Raw genomic sequence first — 25,311 nt, 5'->3', positions numbered from 1 at the left:
TACTCATGCTACGTTCTGTTTTGTGTTGTTTCCCAGTGACGTGTCCAGTGAGAGGACGTTCAAACAGTTCCGTGCCCAGGATACTTTGATACTTTGTGCACGGTAAGTTAGTAGAAGGCAGATATTAGTGCCTTCGAGGTTTTAGCAGCTTGAAACTTAGTTCCGATTCTAAATTGTTGCTTTTCTTCTTTTTTCCTCCCCCAGACCAGGGACACTGTTGTGTCGTGTGTATCCCAGCAAAATGATGGGAAGTCATATTTGATTGTGTATTGTATTGTCAAATGTTGGCCCCCTGAAGAAGTTCTCGGACATTGTGCCTCCAGCAAGGGAAGAACGAAACATGTTCGGTTGTTGAGCACTGAAATTGATGACAGTGCCTTAAACTAGATACTATTAATAGTGTTTTTCCTTTCGTGAAGAGATGATTTATTTACTGAGCACATTTTTTAAGAACAAAGGGTTACCTAGATTCAAATAGGTCCTTTTGTTATAGTTCTAACGTCTGTTTTGCACTGTATTTTTGAAATACACCTTTTTATATATAAACTTTGCACTTTAGGCAGGATTTCACCTACAGTAGGTGGTAGTCTTCTGTGAGGTATTTTTTAAATCCTACAAGTTTACATTCTGTATTATTGTGGTTTTATGATGTATTGAATGTTTTATGACTGTGTATATTGATGAAAGACACTATGTATGTTTTATGATTATGTGATTGTATACTGTTTTTAAAACTCATTGATAAAATTGATTTTGTCTAATAAAATTGTATGTATTAACATCTTTCATTTGAAGCTATTTTTGTGTGCTTAGTACCTATTTGGTACATGGGCTGAGTAGTCCTTGGAATAGGGGGAGGTTGAGAAGAAACATTCGGGTTCTTGAGTTCTTGATTGTCCATTGTGTGTGCAGTGCAGAACACCTCTGCCTTTAAATTGCCCTTGGTCTCTTTTGGTATTGCCAGGTATAGGCACAGTCGATCATCCTTTTATAACGCATTTCTGCATCCCCTTGAGTTTGTATGAATTGATATTTTGTGATAAGCTTACGTGTGTTTTTTAAATGATGGTGAACAACAAATTATCAATATTAATTAACAAATACTAAGGTTTTCATATCGGGCTGCATTGTCTTGATTGATTGATTATATATTGTGAGCTATAAAAGTGCAGTCTATGACAAGCCCCCCTTTGTTTTGAAGAATTTCTTGTTAGATGTCTTTTTTCAAAAAAGGAAAAAAACAGGTAGGAAGTGACAACATCCGACTACGAGGTCTACGGTTGCAGCACTTTGTGTTCTATCTGACCGACCACCGGCATAGTTACTTTCCCCCAACACCCACCACTATCTGCCCCTTCCATTTCATTTATCATTCTCCAGTGCCTGTAATATAATTCCACAGAAAATCAGTGATCAAATCTACATTTTGTGTTCTATGTGGCGATCCATTCCTTCAACTGATATTTCCGCACACTCGTGCACACACGCACGCTCGCAGACACCCACTCTATGTTCATTAACATATCGTGCTCAGGCCTTTCTCAATAAACTCAACTTGAAATGTGATACCCCTTAAGAGGAGAGAATGTGTATCAGAGATCAGAGAGTTCAGCCATTTGCACATTCTATTGCTCCACAGAGGAGGGAATGACTCGCTTCTTTGTGACTGTGTGTCCCCATAACCAAGAGACTCAAGATTGGGGTGTAGATAGCAAGACAGGTTAGCGGCACGGTGAACTAGCACACCATCAACTCTGTTTCTCTGAGGTTTTCCTGAATGTGAAGTGCATTCCTTTAGGATGAGAAGGGAAGATGTGCAGGGTTCTCTTTAGAGAAAAGTGGGGAAGTTATGTGCTTAGCTAGAACAGGAATACACACTTGTAACACACACAACATTCTTCTAGCTAAACCCAACATCAACCACTCTAATAACTGGGCATGTCCTGGGGAGTTCCTGATCAATCATGAATTTTAGAATAGCGTCTTTCATCTTTCAGATGATGGTATTAATCTAATTTATACTGGTACCGATTAGGCACCTGGCCAATGCAAGACAAGCACATACACTTCCCAAGCCCAATGGGCCATCTACACACTTGGCCTTCACCATCATAGTCTCACTGATTTACTAGTCATTTCAGTGTAGAAAATTCACACTTAACCAATCAGAGAGTGGGAAACGGGTGTTTGTCACCATTGGCTGTTGATTAAGTACAAGTCCTACGTTCTACACATTGTGGATCTCTGATGGTCCATACAAGGCCAACCCACCTCTCCAGCTCCTTATAACTGTTGTCAGAGGCACACGATGCTTTAGCTTCTGATGGGAGAGCAAAAAGCTCCTGTAATGGAAGCTCTGATGCTTATTCTAGAGTAGTGGTCTTCAAACTTTGTTATGCCCCCCCCTTTCCCCCCACATCTCCTATGAGCAAAAATATTGTTTCCGCCCCCCAAGCCTTACATTCATGTATTTTCTATTAAAATCTTATATGTTCTATTAAAACAGTCACTGTAACGCTGTTTTAAAGAGCTTTGCACCCCCCTGAGCATCCTTTGGGCACCCCTATGGGGGCCGCCCCCCAGTTCGAAGACCCCTGTTCTCGAGGTTTCACACTTACTAACTGACCGTGATCACAAGGACACAAGGGCTACGCACATCTGAGATGTTTGCAAGCTAACAATGTTCCTTATGCTGGAGGCCTCTCACATGGTGACGCCCGCCATTGCGACAGCAGCCATTAAACATTCTCTCAGAGATGCTAAAGTTCAAGTAGAGCCCTGCAGTATCCGCATTATTGACTCCTGAGGGCTTTGTCACCTCAACTCATCCGTGGCTTGTCCTGAACACACTCTGTAACCTCTGATTCTCATAACATCAGCCCAGAACTTCCCTAATCCAGTAAAGGGCGGGCTATTGGAGTGATTCTGGTCACTTATCTGTCAAGCACTTAAAACCTGCAACTTACAAACCCATGAAAGAAATACTGTTAAGGGCCTTCTGACAGGGCATCCAGTTGCCAATGGATGGGTAACTGGCTCATGCATTGATATTTGAACTTTGAAATCTGTTGCTTGGTTATGCAGTTTACTTGGTATTTAACTGAAGCAGCCGTGTACCTGGCCTTTGTGGAAGGGTGGGCATAAAGACCAAATGAGCCACCCCTTCAAAGCCACTAGCCCCCACCCTTCAAGCCTTTGTACACATCAGAACTGAGCCCCTGCGACTCTCTCCACTACTGTTCTACTCTACCTCCCCCTAAGGCCCTGGACGTGACTTCTTCCTTGATTCACTTTGAATAAATGCACTGGTTGGGTTTATGGATGATTTAAGCCTTTCTACAATCTCTCGCGCTCACTTGTACTTGGCGCTCTCCTTTCTGACCGTTCTCTCGCCGCCCACAACCTCACAACTCACTCCCAGAGCAGCTCCCTTAATCTTGGTTTCTTTTGCCCGCCTCGCCCAAGCCAACCTCACAATCAACCCCTCCCCTGTGATTCGCTCATTTACTTTGGTGTCACATTTCCTCCTATCTTTAATATCGCTGACCCCCCATCCAGCATCAAAGTTACACTTAAATAGAGTCCATGGCCCAATACTTGTCAGAACTAAAGTCCTCTCTCCTGGATCTCTCCCCTTCCCATGTGTCCTTCATTTCCAAGGCTTTTAGTGACTTAAATCAGGTGCTGAGTTTTCTTTTTGAACACCACAATCCTCCCTGCTTCTCTCACCCTCAACCCAGGATTGCCCTTAAATCTGTCTACCTATGACTGAAATGCGCCTTATCACAAATTACCCTCGCTTTCTTGCTCTCTTCCTCCTCGCCAACTACAAGGCTCCTCTAAGGAACCTCGCCACTGCCCTTGAAGCTGATAACACCCTATGCCGTACTTTAAGAACCTCCTTTCCTTACTCCATTCAGACCCTCAGAAACTACTGTCTAGCCTACAAACATATGTTGCCCCTCACTGTATGTCGTCCTCCGTCCCGGGCATTGACTTTGCCATTTACTTTTTTTCTATTTTATAAAGATCCCTTGCACCCTCACTATTCTGCTATTCCTCACCACCCCTTTCCCCCACCCTCTCCCATCCTGCCTTTCACCTTCCTGTGCACCTTTCCCCATACCTAACCCATACACTGATTCCTGTTCTCTGCAGGGCTAGCCCCTCGTGTCTTCCTGCTGATCCACTAGTGAAACAAGAACTGAAACACATTGCAGCGCTAGCCGGCTACTATCTGTGCTCCCTGTTAAACTTCTCACTTCCCGACTTGCTCTAAAATCGCCACTGTTCAACCAATTCTCAAGAAGCCCTCTACCAACTCAGATAATCTTGATAGCTACCAATTGATGCGGTCCACCCCCACTACTCTGGAACATGAGGATTCAATACGATCACCCGATATCTAGAACCTAAAAGGCTCTCTGACCCACTCCTACCAGGGTTTTGTAGGCAGCACTACACTGTAAAGTCCTTTCCCTATGCCTGCAATGAGAGTATTTTATGAGCGAGTAGAAATCTGTTTCAACTGAAAAACAGAAATGTTTTTGTGATATTTATTTCTTTGCACTTAGTTATTCTTGCACATTAAAAGATACATGTTTACTTCTTCCAATCAGGCAGTAATAATAGTCGTTTCTTCCTGTGGTGCTACGTGCACTACTGGTCAAACATATTCATTGAGTTGTGAGGATGAAAGCAGGCGTGCAAGATTCTACATGCCTTTTCCCCATTTTTTGTTGAGAGCATTTTTATTTTTATTTTTTGGGAGTATTTGCCAACTTGTAGGGCGTAAAGGTGGCCGATAGACCCCTTATCTGTAGGGCTGCTCCTAACTTTCAGACCAATCCCGTGCCACTTCTTGGAACAGAACATCCTGCGATGCCATCCACATCCAGTGGGAGTCCCACAGAATTCTGTCTTTACCGTCTACATCCCTTCCTTTGGCAAGCTTCTCCTCCTTTGGATACTCCTTTCACCTCTTTGACCAAGATATCCAATCTTCTCCTTCCCTTTCTTCACCCGCAAACTTTCTAAAAGAGTGTATGACTGTGCCATAGCCCTCTGCCACTTGATGGTCCTGCGTCGCCACCATGCCAACTCTTTGAACACAGTAGCAATCCCCCCCCCCTTCTTACATTGCTCCTCCCATTCTACCCTCACCTGTGTCCTTCTCCCCTTTGGGCATCTCCCCACCCTGCATGGTTCACAACATTGGCGTTGTCTTCTACAGCGACCTCAGACTTCAAAAGGTTATTACATCAACGCCACCCCAACTAGGCTCAACCTATTCCACATTGGAACAATGCAGCCTTCCCACCGCTATCAATAAATCGAATCTTGCATCTCTACTTTTGTCCTCAGTCAACTCTATTGCTTGCGCCTACCACTGGGCTCACTCTCTACTTAAAATCTCCCTGGGACAAAAAACTCAAGTTGAAAAGCACACTCTCTGTAACCTTGCATAGGTCCCCCATCCCCCCACAACCACCCCCCCCACACCTCTCTTCACTGCCCCCTCACTGGCCAGTTATCTATGCATTACACCTCCCTCTTCAAATTCCTACTCCTAGGCTTTAAATCTATTCACGGGCTAGCCCCTTGGCACCCATCATACCTCATCTCTCACTGCTCCTCATCAAGGAACCCTATGCTCCAGAAACACAGCCAACCTGTGTGCTCCGTGCCCACTCCGTGCTTCCGGTCCTTCTTCCTCCGTGCCCCACATCACTAGAGCAAGCCTCCACTTGATATACATGCCATCGCATCCTCTGTGCAAATGCACCCTCCCTATCCGGACCTACATCACCCCTTAATTCTTCCTCCCTTTCCCTGTATATTTCACCCATGTCATTGTGTCTGATTTGTCCCTGACTTGTGGACCACTGCGCCCCGCTGAAGAACCGGTTACTGGCTGATACTCCGTGTACGGCCTGTGGTTTCAAGTCTGCTTGGGTTATCATGCATCCTGTGGACGTATTTCTGTTCCCATCTCATTGTTTGCCAAATCAAGTAATACAACCACTACATTGGAAACGGAACTCCCCAGAGGAGCATTTTTCTTTGCCAATGCCAGCATTACAGGGGCACCTTTGTGGCGTGTGGCACCAGTAAGAGAACCATCTCATCCATGGGGTCTGAATGCGCCTCAGGATATCTTTGAATAGCTTCAATTTGCTCCATGACATCTTTGACTTCAAGTTTTGGGAAAAATATGCTTGACCGCACACTAGCCTAAGTGAAAGTCACCCAGGAGATGAATACAATGACAGAACATTGTGTCAACGCCTGCTTCTTTTTGATCCATGAATGCAGACATCATTTTACAGAGGTAATTTACAAATGTGATCTAAATATGATTGTATTCTGGTTTCCTTTAGCCACCCTTCCTTACATGTGCTAGATATGTTACGTTAACATGGCTGCCCGGTGATGCACTGTACAGAAAAGAGGCGAAGTATGTACCAGAAGTGCACACCTGTGCAGAAAAAGATTCTTATATGTCGTGTGGGTGGGGTGGCATAGCACAGGGAAGAGTCCCGGACTGGGGGACCCTCGCGTCCTTCCCCTGCACCCCGCTACACTGGATCCACAGTACATAAAGTATGAATACTAATTCAGAAATACGTTCTAAGAGACAAACGATCTCACAAACATCCCATTGTTGTAAGGTCGAGATTAGAGCTCTACACTGGTGATGCGCCGCACCCACCCTCCCTTAATTCCAACGACCATTCCAGAGTTCCACATAAACCGGGCGCTGGTGCTTCCAGTATTCTTGCCTACACCTTATTCCAGGGGGTCTGATGAATCCCTTCACCGTTCGCAGGTGAGGAACTTCTTCCTCGATTGCACGCACAGCGCGCTCCCTCCCACGCTGGCTACGGAGTTCTGGGGTTGGGTGTGGCCCGATCCTCCGGTGCTGGCCTCATCCAGCCTTCACTGATCACGTGTCACATTTCCCATTGGCTGGGCAGGCTGGGGCGCACCCCTGCCGGAAGGTGGTGGCAGCGGTCACTTTCTGGGAGCATTGCGCAATAGGATACTAGGTTGTGCCACATAAGCCCCTCCGCGTGGTTTGTTTAAGCCTGACTCCAGGGAAGCCCTTTCGTCAGAGGTTGCGCAATCTGACCACCGCGTCTTTGCAGCTTGTGCACGAGCTTTGCACGGCGATGCATGCACCATCCTGCCGATTCACTATGCTTGATAATCCCTGCATGATGGAGTGAGGAACTATGACTCACCACAGTAGCGCAAGGCCTGCCAGGCTTAAGGCTGATTCACGTGACCACCCGCTCCCGCACTGAGATGCGTTCTCCAAACTAAAGGTGAGCTGACGCGGGTGCTGAGTGTGGCATGCAGAAGGAAGAGTATGTTGACCCATGACCTCGCAAAAACAGGCCATTCTGTGCGCTATTGCACGCTTACACTTCCAGCTCGCTCGAATGGGAAGGAGCCTGCTGTGAAAGAGCAGCGGAGTTACTATGGCAACTAACTTTTCCTCCCGACACTATACACCAGCGCTGCACCAGTGAGGCAGCCTCGCCCATAGTAGAATCTGTAGGCTCGGTGCTGCTGAAAGGCCTGGGGTGCGCCTCCGTGCGCGTGGCTCACCGGCCTTCCAGAGGCCCTGGCGGATCAAGAATCCCCCCAAACCCCCATGGGATCATTTGCCTGCATGGCTCCCGCAGCAATACAATAGGAAATCAAAAGACATTGGTAGTGCGCCTGCACTCACACAACAGGACATCGGGATCGATGCGAGTGCACCTATATGGCACGTGCACCAATACAACAGGACATCAGAAATCAGTGCTAAGGAACCTCTATGGCACCTGCACCAATACAACAGGACATCAGAAATCAGTGCTAAGGAACCTCTATGGCACCTGCACCAATACAACAGGACATCAGAAATCAGTGCTAAGGAACCTCTATGGCACCTGCACCAATACAATAGGAAATCAGAAATCAATGCTAAGGAACCTCTATGGCACCTGCACCAATACAATAGGAAATCAGAAATCAATGCTAAGGAACCTCTATGGCTCCCACAGCAAAACACTAGGAAATCAAAAGAAATTGGTAGTGTGCCTGCACTCACAGAAAAGAAAATCGGGAACAATGCGAGTGCACCTATATGGCACCTGCACCAATACACTAGGAAATCAGAAAACATTACTGGTGCGCCTGCACTCACAGAAAAGAAAATCGGGAACAATGCGAGTGCACCTCTATGGCACCTGAACCAATACAACAGGAAATCAGAAAACATTGCTAGTGCACCTGCACTCGCAGAATAGGACACCACCTCTCTGATTCCTGCAATAATACAAGAGGGAATCAGAAATCAATGCCTGTACCAATACAGTAAGAAATCAGAAAACATTGCTAGTGCACCTGCACTCACAGAACAGGACATCCAAAAACAATGCTAGTGCACCTCATTGGCTCCTGCATTAATACAATAGGGAATCAGAAATCAACGCTAAGAAACCTCTATGGCACCTACACCAGTACAATAGGGAATCAGAAAACATTGATAGTGCACCTGCACTTACAGAATAGGAAATCGGGAACAATGCGAGTGCACCTCAATGTCACCTGCACTAATACAATAGGAAATGGGGGAAATGAGGCTAGTTCACCCGTGCTAATGCAATAGAAAATGTAAAGCAATGCTGCACCTGAACTAGTGCAATAGGAATCCAGAGAACATTGCGAGTTCACCTCTACGGGAACTGCACGAATACAACAAGACATGAGAGAAGGAGGCGAGCTGTGCTAATACAACAGACAATCTGAAAACAATGCAATGGCGCCACTAGGCAAACAGAATGCACCCGAGCAAGTAGGAGAGACCTTCACTCGCCTACAGTAGAGCCATGCTATTACAATAGGAATTCAGAAAGCAATAATCAGGGGGAAATAGCGGCACCGTCTGGCATTGTGTGTAATGTCTGGAACGTAGAACAATGAAGTGGCCCAGGGAGGAGGGGACGCACTGAGGGCCTGATTTGCATCCCAGCAGGCTTGGCAGATCAGGCCCTGGGAGTAGTCGGCGGGCACAGCACTCCTTCCCTGGCTCCTGTTGGTCAGGGGTGCGGTGCATTGTTCATCCCCAGCAACCAGTGCCAGTGCTGCTTTTCAGCCAGATAAGACCAACCCAACCCCCAGTGCCATTGCAACTACCAACTCATTGTGGCTGAGGCGCCTTTGCACTCGCTCAAAGGTCTCTTTAATGCAGGCAGTGTAAAATGCAACAAATGAAGGCTTGCTGTTTTCCTCTCAAAACGAGTGTGCTTGCGGGCTTAGATGGCACGAGACCCCGCGGCACCACACGGGCAGGGTCGGGGTGAAGGACTGCGGCTGGCTGTTTGATTGGGGGGTTGGGACGGACCTAAACAGCAGCGGAGGGTGCGGGAAACAATGGCTGCCCATCAGCATTCGCACCTCGCGCTTCTGCAAAGGGCGGCCTTCTCCGCGAGGCCCGGGCCGAGCCGTGGCTTTGTGCCTGGCACCGCGCGAGCCGTGGCGGGCTGAGCTGCCACGCGTGGGTCGCCAATGCACGACTCCCCTGCGCCATCCTTCCGCGGGCTGCAGGGTGGACGGCGATTCAGGTGCCGTCACCCAAGGAACCCCCCCCCCCGCCCCCGCTCAGCATTCTACCACAAGGGCCACCACCCCTGCCCCATGCATTTCCAAAGGATGAGCGACTATTTCACCCCCTCCCCCCAGCCCACACACCTGCTCCAAAATCCATGTATGGAGAAAACATGGCTGCTTAATTAAAGCAAGGCTGAGGGGGTGGCCAGGCAGGCGCACCCCATTATGTTTTCGCAACAAAAGATGTTTCTTGCCACCAACGATTGACAAAAGGTGTAACCTTGCCCCCCACCCCCGTCCCCTTGCCTACCGCCCCGAGTCCTATCCCGTGCTGTCATTGCCCCACTGGGACCCATTGCGTTGCGGAAACGCCATTGCTGGCTGCTTAAAACGCACAGTGCCGGACAATGAATGCCAACCAGGGGCTCCTGGGGGGGGGGGGGGGGCAGCCAAGCGGCTGTCTTCTGTAGCCTCTAAGGTGCTTCGCGGTTGGCTTAACCACCGTTAATGCCCACTGTCAAGCTGGCAGGCTCCAGTGCCCTTGCAGTGCGGATGTAGCTAGCGGAAGGGTAGGCTTTCCGACGACTCTGGGGGGTGATGCTGCAGATTTTCTGTCCAGCCATAATGAACAAGCTCGTGCAGTACCAGCGTGGGAGTGGGATCCGGGACACCCGAGTAGCAATCCCGGCTTCCCCGCTTGACCGCATTGTGTGATCCCTGTCAAATTGCGTGTTCTCCCTATAAACCAGTTTCCCATATTTGACCACAGCGAACGCAGGTGCTACATACAAATTAAACGTTAACAATGACATCAGCAACACCCCCCCACCCCCCTGCACTTTGAAGGTAGCACAGAACTCGAAGGCAATCACGCCTTACCTGCTTGTTGCGGACGGTGGGTCGATGCCTCCGAGGTGTGCGGCTCAGCTAAAGGGCGACGACGCGAAGGATCTGCAGAGAAACAAAAGACCAACAATATGCTTTATTACCCCGCACACCAGTCTCCTCAGCCACCCTCGAAGGAAGCGGGGGAAAAGAGCCCCTTTTCTTATCCAAAATACCCAGCTGCCGCTAGTGCCGGGGGAGGGTGGGGGGGAGCCGAGCGGGGCGCTCTGCAGCAGGCTGCCTCTTCCCAGCGCAGCGTCCTTTGTCTGGAGTCAGGCGAAGCCCCCCGGAGCCCCAGCCTAAGAGACTGGTAACCAGCTAATAGGCAGCCGCCGCCGCAGCCCGGGGAAGCCTACCCTTAAACAGGTGCTGCATAATGACTGCCCCAGTCTTCTGCCCAGGGCCACCCTGCCTACCTCCGCGCCAGACGCTGTCTGCCAGCTCCCAGCCTATGGATCTCCGAGCCAGGAAGCCAAGACTGCGAATTACCAAAGGAAGAAAAAAAAACGGTCCCCGCAGTGGCAAGAAAGAGAGACAGGGAGGGAGAGCGAGAGAGGGATAGAGAGAGAGAGAGAGAGAGGGGGAGCTTGCCAGGCATAGAATGTTCTAGAAGCAGCGCCAGCCGGTGAGCTCCGCCATCCCTCCCGTACAAAGCGAGGCTGCGCCGTCGACTGCTTAAGCAGCTTGACGGGGGCTTCTGGCGGCGAATGCCTGACGGGCATTTTAATTGCGTCCAAGCGCACAGAGCCCAGGGAGCCTGGGCCTTAATCCCATGCATGCCACCCAGGCCCTTCCTCCAGCGCCCGAGACCTCACGCTGGCTGGACGGCACCCCCTGTCCTCGCGCAGAGGTAACACCCGCCATTCTTGGAGCCCTACGTGGCCATTCCAGGAGCTTTCAAGTAGCCGCTCCTGCCACCGGGTCACATCTGCGCTGACCTCGCGGGCACCCTTAACGCGTGGACCCTCCGTTGTGACTACCCCCCTCTAGAAGTTAAAGTCCAGGTATCAATGGCAAAGCATTCGAGTACTGTTGGCATGCCACGTGATCTGAGGAAAGGCCATCACACCCACACCTATGCTGCACCCACCATGGCAAGGGGCAGGCACCTGCCATGAGGATTCTTGAAGGTTGACTCACACTCTGTTATAGAGTCCCAACTAACAAGTGCGCCTACTGGCTTTCCCACCTTGCAACGTCACAGGCCCATTGACACACCTTTCTATTTGCATGTAGGCCAGCCCACCTCTGACTTCTCCTGTACCAAGCTACACTACACAGGACCCTAAAATAGCTAGTGCGCAAGGGATGCCGGGACTGGCCCCACTTATCTGAGTGGTCTGCTACTTGCAGCTCACCGGTTGTTTTGAACTACAACTCCCATGATGGTATGCCAACTGGTGCTGATGGGAGTTGTAGTCCAACACATCTGCAGAGGCAAGGGTGGCCGACCCACAAGCAACGGGTATGGCAGTCTGCTTCTCAGAAACCATTAGTTTGGTGAAAAGGCTGGCTGGGAAGCTTGTGTGGCCCTGACTACACTTCTGGCACAATAGCACTCAACATGCATCCCTTCGTTTTGGGGATACCCCCAACTCCCGCCACATAAGGAATTTGCATTTATGCATTTAGGGGCCCCCCTCTGCAGTGGTCTACCAACTGATCTCAGTGGCGTCTAGATCTGTTCATGGCCGGTCTCTGTACACAGGCCTTTGCCTAGCTGTTACCTGTGTGCCATGCTCTCTGGCTATTGGTTCAACACTACCACACCCTGGATGCTGGAATCTGGCCCACATTGCAAGGCACACAAGCATCTAACCAAAACCAACCGACAGCTCTGATCAATTCAAATCACCTGTGCCTTCCCCCCAGTTGTGTAGCATCCAGTGACAGACAACATGTGTGCTGCTTAGCTCTCTCCTGGGCCGCCACTGAGCCACACGGCTTACTACCACAGCCTTCTGCATGCATACATACATGCTTGCACCCACCTCGAGCCAGGACTTACATTTATTGATGCTGTGGGGAGAAATTTCCCCTTTGTATCCATTGGGCTCTGCCCAAAACCCAAAAGCCCTACCTGTTCTTGTTAGGTGTAATTAATACACACCGGCCTGGTTCCTAGTCCATTGTGGCACCGTGCACTTGTTGGGGGTTGGGTGCAAGACGGGTTGGAGGTCTAACCAAATAGAACCTGAATCAGAATCATAGTGATTTGTTGTGCTCCACATCCCGGGGGAAAGTCGCTCCCTGAGTTGTGTGTGACCGCGTAATAAACCGCGACAATCCTGGTGACATGCTTGAGGGCCTTTTAGACCATCTACATCATTTTATGCTATGTGAGTTATGTTATGCTCTGCTAGGCCAGGCGATGCTGGGCTAGGCACAGACAGGATGGACGGTTATATCCTTTGCTAGGCCACATGATGCTGGGCTAGGCACGGGCGTGATGCCGGGCTAGGCAGGGACAGGATGGATGGTTATATCCTTGGCTAGGCCACGTGATGCTGGGCTAGGCACGGACAGGATGGACGGTTATATCCTTTGCTAGGCCACGTGATGCTGGGCTAGGCACGGACGTGATGCTGAGCTAGGCACGGACAGGATGGATGGTTATTATCCTCGGCTAGGCCACGTGATGCTGGGCTAGGCACGGACAGGATGGACGGTTATATCCTTTGCTAGGCCACGTGATGCTGGGCTAGGCACGGACAGGATGGACGGTTATATCCTTTGCTAGGCCATGTGATTCTGGGCTAGGCATGGACAGGATGGACGGTTATATCCTTTGCCAGGCCATGTGATGCTGGGCTAGGCACGGACAGGATGGACGGTTATATCCTCTGCTAGGCCACGTGATGCTGGGCTAGGCACGGACAGGATGGACGGTTATATCCTTTGCTAGGTCACGCGATGCTGGGCTAGGCACGGACAGGATGGTCGGTTATATCCTTTGCTAGGCCACGCAATGCTGGGCTAGGTACGGAGGATGGACGGTTATATCCTTTGCTAGGCCATGTGATTCTGGGCTAGGCACGGACAGGATGGACGGTTATATCCTTTGCCAGGCCATGTGATGCTGAGCTAGGCACGGACAGGATGGACGGTTATATCCTTTGCCAGGCCATGTGATGCTGAGCTAGGCACGGACAGGATGGACGGTTATATCCTTTGCTAGGTCACTCGATGCTGTGCTAGGCACGGACAGGATGGACGGTTATATCCTCTGCTAGGCCACGCAATGCTGGGCTCGGCATGGACAGGATGGACGGTTATATTGTCTGCTAGGCCACACGATGCTGGGCTCGGCACGGACAGGATGGACGGTTATATCCTTTGCAAGGACACGCAATGCTGGGCTCGGCACGGACAGGATGGACGGTTATATCCTTTGCTAGGCCACGCGATGCTGGGCTAGGTACGGAGGATGGACGGTTATATCCTTTGCCAGGCCATGTGATGCTGAGCTAGGCACGGACAGGATGGACGGTTATATCCTTTGCCAGGCCATGTGATGCTGGGCTCGGCATGGACAGGATGGACGGTTATATTGTCTGCTAGGCCACACGATGCTGGGCTCGGCACGGACAGGATGGACGGTTATATCCTTTGCAAGGACACGCAATGCTGGGCTAGGCACGGACAGGATGGACGGTTATATCCTTTGCTAGGCCACGCGATGCTGGGCTAGGTACGGAGGATGGACGGTTATATCCTTTGCCAGGCCATGTGATGCTGAGCTAGGCACGGACAGGATGGACGGTTATATCCTTTGCTAGGTCACTCGATGCTGTGCTAGACACGGACAGGATGGACGGTTATATCCTCTGCTAGGCCACGCAATTCTAGGCTCGGCACGGACAGGATGGACGGTTATATTGTCTGCTAGGCCACACGATGCTGGGCTCGGCACGGACAGGATGGACGGTTATATCCTTTGCAAGGACACGCAATGCTGGGCTCGGCACGGACAGGATGGACGGTTATATCCTTTGCCAGGCCATGTGATGCTGAGCTAGGCACGGACAGGATGGACGGTTATATCCTTTGCTAGGTCACTCGATGCTGTGCTAGACACGGACAGGATGGACGGTTATATCCTCTGCTAGGCCACGCAATTCTAGGCTCGGCACGGACAGGATGGACGGTTATATTGTCTGCTAGGCCATACATGCTGGGCTCGGCACGGACAGGATGGACGGTTATATCCTTTGCTAGGCCACGCAATGCTGGGCTAGGCACGGACAGGATGGACGGTTATATCCTTTGCAAGGCCACGTGATGCTGGGCTAGGCACGGACAGGATGGACGGTTATATCCTTTGCTAGGCCAGCGATGCTGGGCTCGGCACGGACAGGATGGACGGTTATATCCTCTGCTAGGCCACGCAATGCTGGGCTCGGCACGGACAGGATGGACGGTTATATCCTCTGCTAGGCCACGCAATGCTGGGCTCGGCACGGACAGGATGGACGGTTATATCCTCTGCTAGGCCACGCAATGCTGGGCTCGGCACGGACAGGATGGACGGTTATATCCTCTGCTAGGCCACGCAATGCTGGGCTAGGCACGGACAGGATGGACGGTTATATCCTCTGCTAGGCCACGCAATGCTGGGCTAGGTACGGAGGATGGACGGTTATATCCTTTGCCAGGCCATGTGATGCTGAGCTAGGCACGGACAGGATGGACGGTTATATCCTCTGCTAGGCCACGCAATGCTGGGCTCGGCACGGACAGGATGGACGGTTATATCCTCTGCTAGGCCACGCAATGCTGGGCTAGGCACGGACAGGATGGACGGTTATATCCTCTGCTAGGCCACGCAATGCTGGGCTAGGCACGGACAGGATGGACGGTTATATCCTCTGCTAGGCCACGCAATGCTGGGCTAGGCACGGACAGGATGGACGGTTATATCCTTTGCTAGGCCACGCAATGCTGGGCTCGGCACAGACAGGATGGTCGGTTATATTGTCTGCTAGGCCACACGATGCTGGGCTCGGCACGGACAGGATGGATGGTTATATCCTTTGCAAGGCCACGCAATGCTGGGCTCGGCACGGACAGGATGGACGGTTATATCCTCTGCTAGGCCACGCAATGCTGGGCTAGGCACGGACAGGATGGGAGGTTATATTCCTCGTTCCCCGGCTCTAGGTCACCAAGCTTTGCCTGAACTTGAAGGACCGGCTGAGATCGACCAAAAGATAATTCATGAAAGACAGATACAAAAAAAAGAAAAAAGTAATTAGTTCAGACAGAAATGCTAGCACTTGCTTGGGGGCCGACCATGTGCTTCAGAGGGAAAGTTAATTACACAAGGCATAAAATGATCGCTTCCAGCTCCCCGACTTTTAAGCCTCTGATACACAGTGTACATCATGTAAACAGACTGGGAGATCGTGAGTCCTTCATTCAGGCTATCAAGTCATTCATTATACAAACTTCAGCGTGAAGAAATGAAAGGAAGACACACCCCGCCTGGACCAATACCCTACGACCACGGGCGAGGCGGGCACTGCCCTGGCTTAATGGCAGAGTACTGATGCCAGAGTTTTGCTGGTTGAGTTTGTTCTCAAAATGCTATTATAATGCCGCTTATTATTTGATAATTATTTATAATTTTTTTAATTTGGGAATGTACGTTTGTATTTTATACTTTATTTGTGTCAAAAGTATTTTACTAAAACACACGGATAAAAAATAAAAAAAGAATGCCACATCAAAGAACAGCCATAGGCCAGGTGTTATGTTGCCTACCTGATGTTAGTGTTGCTTTTGTGTGTTTTTAGCCCGTGCTGATGTTTTTAATTCTTCGGTGCCTTGGGCTCGTTTGTTTGCTGGTCTGTCCTGTTTGGTTTGGTGTTTTTGTTACAGCGCCCGTTTGCCTGTGGGCCTAAGGCACTTTACAAGCAATTCATTAATTGATTAATTAAATAAATAAATATGCTGCAAGCACACGCTGTCATGGTTTTCTGGCTACTCCACAGCCATTGGTTGCCCTGGAAGCGCTTGAGCTTATTGCCTGGAAAAGAACAAGAACAGAGAAAGCTGGCAAATGAGAGAGAATTGTGCTGTTGATGGATAGCGCATGACGCTTGGATGGACTGTTGAAGCAAGCGGATGGCTGTGGTCTTTCGGGATAGTCCCTCAGCTCAATTCATACGTCATCTGAGCGTTTTCTGAATTCAAGATTAGTTACGCCATTGGGTCTTCTATTGCAAAATGCGTCAAGGACTCCACATTCAGGATAAGCAAGCTCACACTGGGTGGGGTGCACTTTAGTAGGGCATATTAGCATTACAGCCCAGGAGTGAGTGCAGTAACGGGTTATCGTCCCACGGGGCTTTAACTTGGACAGGGCTAGCCAGGGCTCAGCCCTAGCAGTCTACAAATATTGCCCTTTAGCCAGGGCTCTGACAGGACACTCCAAACTGGCCTCCCTCAACACATTTCTTAAAAAATATGAGTGACAATACTGCTCTTTGCCAGTATCACCACAAGTAAAGTTTAGACCCACATCAGTTAAAGAAATGTGAAGTTAGGTACTTTTCAAACAGGAAAGGGAAATTGTAAGAGAATATGTTGTTTGATTGTTGCCACAAATTGGGCCTCATTACGAGTCCGGTGGTAGCCGTGCCGGAAAAACCGGAAGGCTGCCGCCGGACCCATAATACCATTCCGCCTCTGTGATTGCCGGAATCACCGGGGCATTACAACCTGCCGGTGACCTGGTAATTCCGGAGGCGGAATTCTGTAAGTCCCCATTCCCAGAGGACTCCATGGGCATGGGGAGCATGGAAACACCAGTTCCGTCTATGACAGAGCCGGTGTTTCCATGTCCGCCAGCAGGCGGGTGGTGATAATCTCGCCAGGTCAGATCTGGCGGGAGTGACACCTCCCGCCTGCAGGTCTCTGAATCAGCCGGTCTGGAAACAAGGGTGGCAGCGGTTTTACAGCCACCGTTCTTTCCGGACCGGCAGGGTCGTAATGAGGCCCACTGTGTTAAAGAATTATCATTAGAATGCCTTTAATTAGTACGTACGAATAATGGATTTCTTTCAAAAGAACTGTGGGATTGCATGGTGCCCTGACCCTTTTTGGTTTGATGTTCTATTTCTTATTTCAATATATTTATTTGGGTGAAAACTTTTACAGACATTAAGCATATTTAAATACATCTATTAAACCAGAATTGTTACCTTTCACCGACCTTTAGGGACCCCGCTCGAGGCCTTTAAATCGAGAATTCTGGGCACCTTCTGGCTGTTAATGCCCACCCCATTCGTGTGTGCATAACTGGAACTTCCCAGGCGCAAAGGCACCCGTGCTTTGAAAACAGCTTCACTGCACGAGGGGAGCTGTCCAGATGCTGATTTTAAAAAAGCCACCCGGTTAATACTGTACCGGCTCGGCTACGTGCATGAATACTCGCGTGTGCGTGGGCGTGTGTGCTGGGATGGGATGTGGAAATAGCGGCGGGAGCAGCGTAGCCTCTCTCCATGAAGGGAGCTCTCCAAGTGCTGATGCGTTTGACCAGGCCTCAGAATTTAAACTGCTGCCCGTGTAAGCGAAATTACCGACGCAGGAATCCAGAAGCGAGAAAGAAACACGGTCACGGAGGGCGCGAGAGGCAGCGAGGGCGAATGAGAGAGAGAGAGAGAGAAAGAAAACACCCCGGACGCAGGTTTTACAATCGCTGCTCAACTAGGGGACGGGTCCAGCCGCAGAACCGTCTATAAATGCCCCGCACCCTCATTCTGAATTCCGGGATAAAAATAGTCCGCAAAAGAGCTCTAGTGTAAGTCCACCCTGTGGCCGGGCTGTTCAAGGGCTGTTCTAAAGTGTTTCTATTGTGGGTGAACAACATGCGGACGTGCGCTGTTACTTGCTTGTGCGTTCTTTCACTGCAGTAATCCCCGTTGTCATGCCTTCAGCCAGGGGAGCCGATTTATGAATTTCCGGGGTGTGGGGGGGCCCCCAAACCAGGAAGTGACATCACTGGCAGTTATATGACTGCCAATTTGCATGTAGTCGACAACTTGGCGCGCGGGGGTGGGGGCACGCGCAGCGCAGAACAGTGGAAACATTAGCTAGCATGTGCTGCATATACTAAAGTCAAGTAAGAAGGAGATTTACGCCTTCGAATTGCATTCCAGTAAGCCATCACTGCCCCTACTCCACCCCTCTATAATCATCCAGGTTGTAGTAGCCCTCCCTCAAAAGGCAGAGCAACACAACTAGGATGGGAGAATGAAATGCTTGCTAAACAGAAGGTACTGCTGCAAGGTGGAGTACCACCACCACCAAAAAAAAGTTCCCAATTCAAGCGCTAGCTGTCTGATCTTCATGGGCTCAGCGGAACTCATCAACCACACACAGTGATACAAAAATAAGAGGCAGATCATTTTTGTAATCCAAATTGCTAAGAACACAAAAAGAACGGTCCTTCTACACCATGTGGGTGCATGAGTTCTGCATGTATGCAGTCTCTTGGAGTATTTGAAAGCATAACGCTCCTCTCTTGGTTCAGTCCATCACTCCCCTGTTGCTTTCATCCTCCCTCTTGTGCACCCTCTCTTACCCTTAATTCCAGAGCTAGGAGACTGCTCTACCACTGTGAGTGCTGTACAACCAACATAACCAGCCTAACATGATATAAACACACTCTTGATAAACTTTCTACCATCAAGGTGCCTGTTATTTTTTTTCTTTTTTTTAACTTGGCCACTCCATTCCCGTGCCTCCTGTTACCAACATCATTCACCTTTATACACAGTCTGTCCTGGACTCTGCCACTCATGGCCCAGGCTTCGCAGTCACAGCATTAACATTCTGTAGTTTGACCTGGGGTACAAAGTGTAGAGGTGCCCAGGCAAATGAGCCCAAAACTGCCAGGATAAACCAAGCACACTCTTTTCTTCGAATATCATCTGTTTTTGGTTTGGGCTGTTAAGTGTGTGCTTACACCACCTATAAGCTGAAACTATTGCATTAGAGTACAGATAGGGAGAAATTGCATATGAGGAGGGGCGCAAAGCTGATGGGTGTTATTTGGTTATTTGCCCACCCATTGACGAGCCATGGCCATGCTAATCCTATGGCCATTCCCTCCCAGTGCCTGCCCCTCACTGCCCAAAATACCTCCTCATAATAACTCTTTAAGCTTGCTTTATTCGAGCCTCACTATCAAAGTTTGGACTTGAAGTGCCTGCCAATGTTTTTTCAAAGCATTCTTGTGAGAGTTAACAACTTAATTGGGGCTTTAAACGTGCTGCTACTGCAGCTCTAAACCTGTGACTGGTATAATACAAATATCGTAACCAGGTCTGCCTTCAGCCACTTGATTTGGAAGCACTACGTATTTCAAAGAAGTCCTGTTAAAAAACAGCATTGGCAAAGTTATAGTATTAGTTATGTATACGCATTAGGCATGTGGCAGGCACTGCTATTAGGTACCCAGATACTTGCACCATTTTGCAATTGCTATCATCAATGGGCAGTTAAAAGCATACGGTCGTGCTTTTTCCATGCTTACACAAAAGCCCAAACTGTTGGCATTGGCAATGCTTGTTTAATTACTGTAATCTCACAGAGCACTCCCAGTCTTGACCTGCAGCGCTGCCTGTTACTTCAGCATCACCTTTATGTAAGCACTAGAGACTTGCACTACTGTACGTTCCTGCTGCCTTGCTCCTCACACTCCATGCAGTCTGGTAATAATGTGGGGATTTATATAGCTCCTCGTGCCAGATGACTCCAGTTCCAAGTACTGTCATAATTAGTGTCACTTTTATTACCCATGCTCTGTCGGATCTTGACCTTAAGTGCCCCTAAGCCCTCCCCTCCAGGACCATACACAAATATGAGGCCTAGAGTGGAGGGCTTAATCGGACATTCTCGCGCTTTTACCCGGCCAGAGTGAAGTGATGCAGTATCGATGGAAAGGGCCATCGATACTGCATCACTTCTCTCCACCCCAGGGGGGGGCTCAGCCCCGACTTGATTTTGCCGGGGGGGCCCGGGCCCAGAAACCCCCCTATACTCAGTGCCCCTGCCTTCAGCATCATACAATGCCTCACCATGCAGTGCCATCCTGCCTGTGATTGGAAAATACTGTGCCATGCATTGCCATCTTGCATGTGATTGGAAAATACTGCACCATGCAGAGCCATCTTGCATACGATTGGAAAATACCATGCCATGCAGTGCCATCTTGCATGCGATTGGAAAATACTGCACCATGCAGAGCCATCGTGCATGCAATTGGAAAATACCGCGCCATGCAGTTCCATCTTGCATGCGATTGGAAAATACAGCGCCATGCAGTGCCATCTTGCATGCGATTGGAAAATACAGCGCCATGCAGAGCCATCGTGCATGCAATTGGAAAATACTGCACCATGCAGTGCCATCTTGCATGTGATTGGAAAATACCGCACCATGCAGTGCCATCTTGCATGCGATTGGAAAATACAGTGCCATGCAGTACCATCTTGCATGCGCCCACAACAGCAAGCATCCCTGATGGGCTGCTGTGAATTAGTAGGGCAACAGGAAGTGCACGTAGGCAACTACCAACCAATGGCCTATAGGGAACTCTGGATATGTCCCAGTAGGCCCCTGCACCCCGGGTGTGGCAACCTATTTTATTTCCAAATTTTCTCATAGGAAAAGGGTTGGCCTTGTTGAAAATGTGTGGCCACTTTTAAGATAATTTCCCAGGCCTATTTTGGTTCCCAGTCCACCGCTGGCTGTACCCCTCTCCCTGTAGTCCATTTTAATCCACCCTGTATGTCGAACCCCCGGGCTTCCTCCTACACCTAAGGAACATTTGCTCCTGCCGACAACTCACGTAAAGTGAGATGTCTCCAAGGAGTTAAGTCAAGGAAAATTCCAAGATTAGTCCAAAAGTGAAAGGAATTCACGTAATCCAACCTGAAAGACAAGGGCATTGAAACCTATAGGCAGTAACATGTATGGATCATGAGACTTGCTGATCGAAACTCATTTAGATTCCAAAAGATCTTCTTTATGCTCACCCAAGAACTTTTTTATCTATTCTGCACAAATGATGAAGTGGTTAGTGAGCAGCAAAATAACTCAGGCTCGCTTTTAATCATTTAAGAATACTTAAGAGTACCTGAAACAACACAGGAAAAGGTAACAACCCTTGGCGCCCTTGTGGCAGAACTATTACTTACACACATGTGGAGTGAATGAAGGGGTTGGGTCAGATCTGCTCATAGGGATATGGCGAGCACGGGGTGGGAGGATAGCTCACGGGCCGGGAGGATAGCTCAGGGGCAACGCGCTTGTCTTGGAAGCAAGACAAAACATAGCAATGCAGGTAGGAATCCCAGTCTTGCACTTAGAAACTGGTCTCTGGTATTAAGCGCGTTTAAATAGAGATCCGTGTGTTAGAGACCGAAAGCCAGAGAGACCATGTCACATGATTCTGAATTTACTGGGATAATATTACTTTTCTATCCCAGATAAAACACATGATGGTAGTGCACTGAAAAGAATCTCTGCGATGAGAGCTACAACTCAGTGGATTGGACTGGATATTCCCAGCCCATTAAGGCGAGTAGCAATACCCTGGAGATGGATGGGGATGCAGATTTTTATTCATACATCAAAAATCAAAATGAATGAGGTAGTTTGGCAAAAGGATAACTGTTTTAATGTCAATTATCTAAAACTGGGAGTACAACGAACATCAGCGTACTCGCTTGATCCTCTTACTCAAAGCATCTTAGTAAAAACAGAGGTTTTATGCAGAAAATTTGTCATTAGTGATATTGACCTGCATTATTACTAACGTCATCCTATGTGGCAAACTACAAAAACCTATGAACAGTGGTAATAGGCTCTAAGTGAATATCTAAGCATACGTTCCATATCAGTATGGGACAGTGAACGAAAGTGATAGGGTACTTAACATCAAGTGGGGCAACTAAGCCCTCCCCTTAAAATGGCCACTATAAACGTCACTAAATTTACAACGTCCCATTGGCTACACAAACTATAGGACCCTGAATTACGCGGTCCTCTACAATTGGTTAGCTTCTAACCCCTGTTAGTACTTTTCCACCTACGTCTAGCGGCATGCAGGCTGAACATTCAGGTGCTGGTGAGTTCGTCTTAACACTAGCTTCCCACCAATTAGCAAATCAATCCATCATCACCGCAATGGTCTAGTGTCAATTAGGGCTTTGAAGCCCGGCCTTGAGTTTGTACTCTGCTCTGAGAAATTCAGGGAGTGAGGGCACGCTCTGCACTTGTGCGTAGGCGTGACCACCTCGATCGTCCGACTTCATACTTCCACGTGACTGGAGACCATGGAATCGAGATTCTGGTGCATTTAAATACTATTTTCTAATGAACCTCTGATGTCTTACTTGTTTTGTTCATACCTTCTGAACAGGAGTTCTGTTCTTTCACACGATTTGTATTCAATGTCAGCTTACTCCAGTTTGATGAAACATTGGCTTCTTTGGCTCATCCAACTCTTTCTGCTGAGAGTCATTTTGTAATTCAATTTGCTTTTAAACTGCAACACACTAGAAATGAGGCCTTCTTGCTAATGTCCAGCACTGCTATAATGCATAGTGGAAACATCCATCCTTTACTCGTGGATATATATATATATATATATATATATATATATATATATATATATATATATATGAAGCATGAAAAATATATATATATTGGCGCTTGCCGCAATCTATTCCCTATAAAGCTAGCCTCATGATTACTTTGTCTTCTTGCATTTCTTTTGCATCTGTACACGTTTAAACTAGCTTGATATCTTCATCTGTTTCTGTGGCATAAGCTTCTTCACCTTGATCCCAAGATGTCACTTCTCCTTGATACTTTCTTGATGCCTTATAGAATATCTGCATTCTCTGCTCTCTCCATCTCTTCTGTAGACGTCAGCTTGATCTCGATACTGTGTGACTTCACCATTCGTCTTTGCTGTTTATTTGCTCTGCTTCTTCAGGGATTTCATTCAAATGGCCATCATATTTTCTTGTATAGAGGTGTGGTTTCCTCAGTGGGTACCTTGCCTCCCAGATTCTCTCAGGTATTGGCACTTTCACTGGTACTGCACAGAGTCCATACTCTGGCCTTTGTTGGTTCAACTGTTCCTTGTATGTCACATACTCTGTTTTCCAACATACAGGCAATATAGCCGTTGAGGTGTGGGTACTTAGCTTCTTCTTTACAGGTTCATAAGATGTCTCCCTCCCATGTCATATCTCTGTATTTTGTGGGGGTGCCATGGCTTCACTTGTCCCGCAACGTGCAGCCTTGCTGGATGTTCATTATCCTGTTGTTCCAGATTAACATTATGTTTTATTTCTGTTTGTTTTTCCTTTTTCCTTGCTCTGTCTTTTCTGTCTTCTGTCATATTTTGCCATCATTTCTTTATTTGTACCAATTCATTCATTTTTGGAAAGCACATAGGAGTAAGCACTAAACAAGCCAAATAAACCACCACAACTAGATGTGGTTGAAAAAGTCGCCGAAAGATTGCGCAGGACACAAGTTGGCCTCAAGCGCTTTACCTTTGGCCTGGTCCTGACACACTTCTTTGCACCTTCTGCAGTTTTTCTGGATGGCCCAACGGAGCATAACTTACTTGGACTCAACTGGTCCAACCGGTTTTGTGCCTATTGCTCTTTGTTCAGCAAATTTGTGCACATTGCATTGAAGTTTCGAAGGCCTTACTGTTATGGGCATAGGAGAATATTAACTCTCTTACAGATTTAGTGAAGACATCTGATCAGGTGTGATTGCTCATAAATTATGCACAGACTCGGACTGGTTTATAAGGCAATAGACCCATGGGCCAACCAAAAAATGCAAAAAGCTTGTGTGGTCTAGTTTTTTTGGGTCAAAGTGGGGCACTTTTTTGGCCAATGTGGGCCAGTTCGATGAGTTATTTCACTATGCGGCTAATAGTTTGGACCACTGTTGCTGAATAAATATTCTTTAAAATGTACAATTTGCATCACATTTTATAAAAAACCTCCCCCTTGGTTACTATTCAAACAGCGTCACAAAAGGAATGAATTCCCATTTGCAACTGTGGGCCACTTTTCATTGGTGCCCGAGACAATTTAATGCACCAGTCCAACCCTGATTATGTGTCATTGTGGAAGTGACACTTATGTTTGGTATTTGTTTGCTCTGATGAACGTTTTTCTATTTCACATGGGTAATCCAGACCCCCTTTTGAAGCATGAAAAGACTAAGAGGATAACATTTGGACTTATCTATGCTAGCTAGACAAATACATATGGGGCCTGATTTCTGGAAAAGTGTGCATTGATCCCGCAAAGCCTGCACGCAAGAGCGACTCTGCGCAAGCCTGCGTGCATATGTATTTCTTCCCGCACTGCATATTCATGTTATTGTTTCTCGCAAAGTAAGCCTAGATGCAAGTCCCGTCCGGAACGCCCCAGACGCACCTCCCCACAAAGCAGATACAGCCTCTAATACCTACCTGTCCATGGTCCTCGGACGTGAACTCATGCACCACTGTAATCCTTCGTGGGGTCCCCCGCAACCTATCCGGCATCTTGGTGACACTGCGTAGTGTCCCTCTTAACTTTTCCCAGCACCCCATCAACATGCGTAATATGTATCGTAAAATGTAACATTTCCCGGTACAAATGCGTGCAAATCCCCACAAACCGTTCCTGCACCACGCTACACTGTTTACATGCACCCCTAACTTTTATCGGAACCCCGACTGCGTGCCCCCACCCCTAAATCCAAAATACAATCTTACCTCTGTGCAGT

General features: G+C 48.5%; 1 protein-coding gene and 1 long non-coding RNA gene across 20 annotated transcripts in view; one reads left to right on the top strand and one right to left on the bottom strand.

Moving 5' to 3' along the window:
- MAP2 (microtubule associated protein 2) overlaps nt 1-11,153 on the bottom strand; it is a 680,541-nt gene extending 669,388 nt beyond the window's left edge. For 5 of the 18 annotated variants that reach the window (XM_069615867.1, XM_069615868.1, XM_069615871.1 and 2 more), the window contains exons 1-2: nt 10,908-11,152; nt 10,486-10,557 (exon numbers count right to left, since the gene is read on the bottom strand). The gene's annotated coding sequence lies outside the window, so the exon portion shown is untranslated. Of the gene's footprint in view, nt 1-10,485; nt 10,558-10,907 lie in introns of all 18 variants that reach the window. The other 13 variants (XM_069615869.1, XM_069615870.1, XM_069615879.1 and 10 more) reach the window with 6 other exon arrangements.
- Nucleotides 1-25,311, top strand: part of LOC138488678 (uncharacterized) — a 466,934-nt gene that overhangs the window by 261,719 nt on the left and 179,904 nt on the right. The window lies entirely within an intron of this gene.

The sequence above is a fragment of the Ambystoma mexicanum genome, chromosome 9 (assembly GCF_040938575.1).
Source record: "Ambystoma mexicanum isolate Mex_15411 chromosome 9, UKY_AmexF1_1, whole genome shotgun sequence".
NCBI classification, from domain to species: domain Eukaryota; kingdom Metazoa; phylum Chordata; class Amphibia; order Caudata; family Ambystomatidae; genus Ambystoma; species Ambystoma mexicanum.
Note: the sequence above shows the minus strand (reverse complement) of the source record. Positions and strands in the feature narration are given on the sequence as shown.